The sequence below is a fragment of the Danio aesculapii genome, chromosome 5 (assembly GCF_903798145.1).
Source record: "Danio aesculapii chromosome 5, fDanAes4.1, whole genome shotgun sequence".
NCBI lineage: Eukaryota > Metazoa > Chordata > Actinopteri > Cypriniformes > Danionidae > Danio > Danio aesculapii.
This window is the reverse complement of record NC_079439.1, coordinates 67,853,414-67,861,433: the sequence shown is the minus strand read 5'-3', so window position 1 is coordinate 67,861,433 and position 8,020 is coordinate 67,853,414.

Sequence of the window (8,020 nt, the reverse complement as noted above, 5' to 3'; positions counted from 1 at the left end):
GATTTTTGGCATATTCAGAGATCAATAACTTAAAATTGGTACAGTATTATGGTATAAATCTGGGTTTGCTGATAGATGGGAACATTGTCTACAAGACCCCAGTGAGATATTCAACGCACCCTTAGAGACTACTGAGATATAGCGCCACCAATTGTGATCAGAGTGCAATGGTACATAACTGTTTTTGCCTCGCTGTATTGCGATTTTTGGCAAGTTCAGAGGTCAATAACTTAAAATTGGTACAGTAATGTGGTATGAATCTGGGTTTGCTGATAGATGGGAACATTGTCTACAAGACGCCAGTGAGATATTCAACGCACCCTCAAAGACTACTGAGAAATAGCGCCACCAATTGTACAAAGAGTGCAATGTTGCATAGCAGTTTTTGCCTTGCTGTATTGCGATTTTTGGCAAGTTTAGAGGTCAATAGACAAAAAATGGTACAGTAATATGGTATAAATCTGGGTTTGCTGATAGATGGGAACATTGTTTATAAGACCCCAGTGAGATATTCAACGCACCCTCAGAGACTGCTGAGATATAGCTCCACCAATTGTGCAAAGAGTGCAATGGTACAACTGTTTTTGCCTCGCTGTATTGCGATTTATGGCAAGTTTAGAGGTCAATAACCAGAAAATGGTACAGTATTGTGGTATGAATTTGGGTTTGCTGATAGATTGGAACATTGTTTACAAGACCCCAGTGAGATATTCAACGCACCCTCAGAGACTGCTGAGATATAGCGCCACCAATTGTGCCCAGAGTGCAACGGTACATAGCTGTATTGCGATTTTTGGCATATTCAGAGGTCAATAACTTAAAATTGGTACAGTATTATGGTATAAATCTGGGTTTGCTGATAGATGGGAACATTGTCTACAAGACCCCAGTGAGATATTCAACGCACCCTCAGAGACTGCTGAGATATAGCGCCACCAATTGTGATCAGAGTGCAATGGTACAAACTGTTTTTGCCTCGCTGTATTGCGATTTTTGGCAAGTTCAGAGGTCAATAACTTAAAATTGGTACAGTAATGTGGTATGAATCTGGGTTTGCTGATAGATGGGAACATTGTCTACAAGACCCCAGTGGGATATTCAACGCACCCTCAAAGACTACTGAGAAATAGCGCCACCAATTGTGCAAAGAGTGCAATGGTGCATAGCAGTTTTTGCCTTGCTGTATTGCGATTTTTGGCAAGTTTAGAGGTCAATAGACAAAAAATGGTACAGTAATATGGTATAAATCTGGGTTTGCTGATAGATGGGAACATTGTTTATAAGACTCCAGTGAGATATTCAACGCACCCTCAGAGACTGCTGAGATATAGCGCCACCAATTGTGCCCAGAGTGCAATGGTACATAACTGTTTTTGCCTCGCTGTATTGCGATTTTTGGCAAGTTCAGAGGTCAATAACTTAAAATTGGTACAGTAATGTGGTATAAATCTGGGTTTGCTGATAGATGGGAACATTGTCTACAAGACCCCAGTGAGATATTCAACGCACCCTCAGAGACTGCTGAGATATAGCGCCACCAATTGTGCCCAGAGTGCAATGGTACATAACTGTTTTTGCCTCGCTGTATTGCGATTTTTGGCAAGTTCAGAGGTCAATAACTTAAAATTGGTACAGTAATGTGGTATAAATCTGGGTTTGCTGATAGATGGGAACATTGTCTACAAGACCCCAGTGAGATATTCAACGCACCCTCAGAGACTGCTGAGATATAGCGCCACCAATTGTGCCCAGAGTGCAATGGTACATACTGTTTTTGCCTCGCTGTATTGCGATTTTGGCAAGTTCAGAGGTCAATAACTTAAAATTGGTACAGTAATGTGGTATGAATCTGGTTTGCTGATAGATGGGAACATTGTCTACAAGACCCCAGTGAGATATTCAACGCACCCTCAAAGACTACTGAGAAATAGCGCCACCAATTGTGCAAAGAGTGCAAAGGTGCATAGCAGTTTTTGCCATGCTGTATTGCGATTTTTGGCAAGTTTAGAGGTCAATAGACAAAAAATGGTACAGTAATATGGTATAAATCTGGGTTTGCTGATAGATGGGAACATTGTTTATAAGACCCCAGTGAGATATTCAACGCACCCTCAGAGACTGCTGAGATATAGCGCCACCAATTGTGCCCAGAGTGCAATGGTACATAACTGTTTTTGCCTTGCTGTATTGCGATTTTTGGCAAGTTCAGAGGTCAATAACTTAAAATTGGTACAGTAATGTGGTATGAATCTGGGTTTGCTGATAGATGGGAACATTGTCTACAAGACCCCAGTGAGATATTCAACGCACCCTCAAAGACTACTGAGAAATAGCGCCACCAATTGTGCAAAGAGTGCAATGGTGCATAGCAGTTTTTGCCTTGCTGTATTGCGATTTTTGGCAAGTTTAGAGGTCAATAGACAAAAAATGGTACAGTAATATGGTATAAATCTGGGTTTGCTGATAGATGGGAACATTGTTTATAAGACCCCAGTGAGATATTCAACGCACCCTCAGAGACTGCTGAGATATAGCGCCACCAATTGTGCCCAGAGTGCAATGGTACATAACTGTTTTTGCCTCGCTGTATTGCGATTTTTGGCAAGTTCAGAGGTCAATAACTTAAAATTGGTACAGTAATGTGGTATAAATCTGGGTTTGCTGATAGATGGGAACATTGTCTACAAGACCCCAGTGAGATATTCAACGCACCCTCAGAGACTGCTGAGATATAGCGCCACCAATTGTGCCCAGAGTGCAATGGTACATAACTGTTTTTTGCCTCGCTGTATTGCGATTTTTGGCAAGTTCAGAGGTCAATAACTTAAAATTGGTACAGTAATGTGGTATGAATCTGGGTTTGCTGATAGATGGGAACATTGTCTACAAGACCCCAGTGAGATATTCAACGCACCCTCAAAGACTACTGAGAAATAGCGCCACCAATTGTGCAAAGAGTGCAAAGGTGCATAGCAGTTTTTGCCATGCTGTATTGCGATTTTTGGCAAGTTTAGAGGTCAATAGACAAAAAATGGTACAGTAATATGGTATAAATCTGGGTTTGCTGATAGATGGGAACATTGTTTATAAGACCCCAGTGAGATATTCAACGCACCCTCAGAGACTGCTGAGATATAGCGCCACCAATTGTGCCCAGAGTGCAATGGTACATAACTGTTTTTGCCTCGCTGTATTGCGATTTTTGGCAAGTTCAGAGGTCAATAACTTAAAATTGGTACAGTAATGTGGTATAAATCTGGGTTTGCTGATAGATGGGAACATTGTTTATAAGACCCCAGTGAGATATTCAACGCACCCTCAGAGACTGCTGAGATATAGCGCCACCAATTGTGCCCAGAGTGCAATGGTACATACCTGTTTTTGTCTCGCTGTATTGCGATTTTTTGCATATTCAGAGGTCAATAACTTAAAATTGGTATAGTAATATGGTATGAATCTGGGTTTGCTGATAGATGGGAACATTGTTTATAAGACCCCAGTGAGAAATTCAACGCACCCTCAGAGACTGCTGAGATATAGCGCCACCAATTGGGCCCAGAGTGCAATGGTACATAACTGTTTTTGCCTCGCTGTATTGCGATTTTTGGCAAGTTCAGAGGTCAATAACTTAAAATTGGTACAGTAATGTGGTATGAATCTGGGTTTGCTGATAGATGGGAACATTGTCTACAAGACCCCAGTGAGATATTCAACGCACCCTCAAAGACTACTGAGAAATAGCGCCACCAATTGTGCAAAGAGTGCAATGGTGCATAGCAGTTTTTGCCTTGCTGTATTGCGATTTTTGGCAAGTTTAGAGGTCAATAGACAAAAAATGGTACAGTAATATGGTATAAATCTGGGTTTGCTGATAGATGGGAACATTGTTTATAAGACCCCAGTGAGATATTCAACGCACTCTCAAAGACCGCTGAGATACAGCGCCACCAAATGTGCCAAGAGTGCATTGGAACAACTGTTCTGCTGTGTCAAAATTAACTAGTGGTACCTAGCCTGAAAATGCTGGTGTTTAATTTGTGTATTATTTTACTATGATAGACAAGAACAATATGTATAAGCGTCTTGTAAAATATCTATTTTTTTATAAAATACCAACAATAAGCTTATTATTATTAATAATAATAATTAATAATAATAAAAATAATAATAATTTTTATTATTGTTATTATTATTGTTATTATTATTATTAGTAGTAGTAGTAGTAGTATATAGTGTATAGTGTATGACTGTGGATCTTTCCCAGAGATAGGTAGCAGTTGGAAGGGCATCCGCTGCGTAAAGTTGGCGGTTCATTCCGCTGTGGCGACCAAAGTTTAATAAAAGGAATAAGCCGAAAAGAAAATGAATGAGTACATATACACACACTTAAATAAACACAGACACAAGAAAATGTATTGTATTGTATGTGTATGTATATATATATATATATATATATATATATATATATATACTATATATATATATATATATATATATATATATATATATATATATATACTATATATATATATATACTATATATATATATATATATATATATATATATATATATATATGTAGAGAGAGAGAGAGAGAGAGAGAGAGAGAGAGAGACATATTTTACACACATATTTATAAATAGGTACATATTTTTACATTTTTATAAGGTATATAGATTAATTGGCATTTATATGTCAGTACGGCGACACAGTGGCGCAGTGGGTATCACGTTCGCCACACAGCAAGAAGGTCGCTGGTTTGATCCTCGGCTCAGTTGGCGTTTCTGTGTGGAGTTTGCATGTTCTCCCTGTGTTTGCATGGGTTTCCTCCGGGTGCTCTGGTTTCCCCCACAGTCCAGACATGCGGTACAGGTAAATTGGGTAGGCTAAACTGTCCGTAGTGTGTGTGTGGATGTTTCCTAGAGATGGGTTGCGGCTGGAAGGGCATCCGCTGCGTAAAAACTTGCTGGATAAGTTGGTGGTTGCTGTGGCGACCCCGGATTAATAAAGGGACTAAGCCGACAAGAAAATGAATGAATGTAATCAGTACAATATGTATAATAGCATTGTAAAATATTTTTATTTCACTACTACTACTACTACTACTAATAATAATAATTATAATAATAACAATTATGAATCATTATTATTAAATCATTATCTATTAGCATCTTTATTTTGTATAAATTTATAACATAAACATAATAATATTATCTTTAGTGTTAAACATTTTTAATGTTAAAATACACACACCCACACCCACACACACACACACACACACACACACACACACACACACACATACACACATAGTTTATAGTACACACATATATAGTATGTAGTAGGCACACAAATACATATAGGTTACATGTAAACCAATAAATGAATATGCAAAAAACTTGGCATATAGCACCTCCAACTGGGCATTTATTGAAATGTCTGTATTTTTACATTTTTTTTTTAAGGTCTGTCTTTTCAATGGTATAGAATATTTATACATATGCAGACGCATGACATATATACTATTAGTCTGTTGTGTAATATTAAAGACAACACGGTACAGTAATTAATTATGCAATAGCTCATTCAGTTCAATTCACATTCATTTGTATAAGGTATATAAAAATGTGTATAAAAAGTGCATTGTCTGTTCTTTGAAACAATAGGTTTAACAAAACTAGTATTGTATTTACAGGCGTGGGTGTCTAATACAAATTTTAGTATTTGCAGATAAAACATGCAGTAACTTTTACAACTTGAATAAATTAAAAGAATTATTTTGTATCTAAAATCCTTGCAGAGGCAGGCACTGTCTATACATAGGTGGGTCAGGTGAAGTCTTCATAAAGGACAATATTTCTGAAAAAAAACAGAAATTTATTGTACTCAAACGATGGCACTGTCAATAATAATCAATGATGTACTTAGATTTCATGCTTGCAGCCCGTTTTCTGTCTTATATCAGTTTCATTTAGCCTTTTTCGTTTTTCAAAAAGGAACACAAATAAACACGGTCCCTAAGTTGAGCGCGAATAAGAAGCTGAAAAACGGAAGCGTCGCGGTTTTTAAGGTGGACCGCATAGCGTCAATAAGAAGCTGCGAATAAGAAGCTGGATTCAGCCTCGTTTCCAGTCACATAATGGAATGGAAGAATTGCACTGCTGTCAGTCGGTAACGTTAGGATGCTTTTAATTATAAAATAATCTTTGTAATCACCAATATTTAATTATTTTAAAAGGAGAAACCGAGTATACTGCATATACAGTGGTGTAAAATATGCATTTTACAAATGGGCAGTGGCCGTATGAGTTTTGATATCGAGCTAGTTTTGATTAGGCTATCGCTGTGAAAACCTGGCAACCCTCGGTACACATAAAGGTTATTCGAGCGAAGTGTGTGCGTGTGTGTGTGCGTGTGTGCGTGTGTGTGTGTGTGTGTGTGTGTGTGTGTGTGTGTGTGTGTAGTAGTAGTAGTAGTAGGCATGGGCCGGTATGAGATTTTAACGGTATAACCTTGGATAAATATATCATGGTATTACGGTATTGTGACTACTGCTCTAAAATATATTATATTTAAATGTCTGGGTGAAAATCAAGAACTTTTTACCCCTTTGAACACAATATATTTTAATTTGGGAAACATTTATAATATTTTGGGGCAAAGAACATTTCTTCACAGAGGTCAACGGGAAATGTGTCTTAATTTCCCAGGAATCAGTTGCAGTAATGAAGGAATATGAAATTAAAATACATTATGAAACAAAACATTAGGCCTTTAGCTCTTGAACTACACTGGTGCCGAACGAGATCAAAAAGTAAAACAATTAGCAGCTGTCCTATCTGCTTAACAACAGCAGTTTTATCGTGCTAATAAGTGCAAGAAAATTCTACGCTGGCTAGTTATGAGGTGGCTTAGCTAATCGCACAGCACAGGAAACCCTTCACTGAAGGACATTTTATATAGGAGTGTCTGATGAGTGTTGCAACTGTAATTTGCCCAGAGAAGATTCAAGATTTTTAAAACGTAAGTCTTTCTAGAAACACAGTTGGACGACGAATTAAAATAATACACACACACACACATATATATATATATATATATATATATATATATATATATATATATATATATATATATGCGTGTCTGTGTGATGTATGTAAAATTTGGCTTATGTAAATCTGTCGTATCTTTTCTGCTGGAGGTAGTGTTGTCCTAAAAAACTTAAAACAAAATGTAAAAAAAATTACATATAGCTTAGGAATGGTATAACAAAATTTTTTTGGCAGTTTTAAGACCTAGGTTTTCCAAACCGCGATATACCTTGAAAACGGTTATCGTCCCATGCCTAGTGTATAGCTTGTATTTCTTACGTTGCGAGGAGTGGAGACTAAATATTTCCAGAAGCATAGTAATACCAGTAAATTTTGATCTTTTAGCGACATTTGTTTGGTCTCAATTGGGAATACGGGTCATTAATCATCCAGAATGAAGTGTCTCCTAATGTTATTTCACATTCTTTAAGGCTACTGAAAGCAAAACTTTTGCAGTATTGCTTACTTTTTCTAATACCTACAGACATGATTGCATAAAATGTTTATTAACTATGGACAGTCATTTGATCTCTATAGGGAACACTACGCTCGCTTACCTGCACTGTTCATTCATTCATTTGGCTTAGTCCCTTTATTCAGCAGGGGTCGCCACAGTGGAATGAACCGCCAGCTTATCCAGCAAATGTTTTACACAGCGAATGCCCTTCCAGCTGCAACCCAGTACTGGGAAACACCCATATACATGCATTCACACACACTTATAGACTATACGGCTAAGTTAGCTAATCAATTCACCTATAACGCATGTGTTTGGTCTGTGGAGGAAACCGGAGCACCCAGAGGAAACCCACGCCAACATGGGGAGAACATGCAAACTTCCCACAGAAACGCCAACTGGCCCAGCCAGGACTCAACCCAGCAACCTTCTTGCTGTGAGGAGACAGTGCTAACCACTGAGCCACCGTGTCG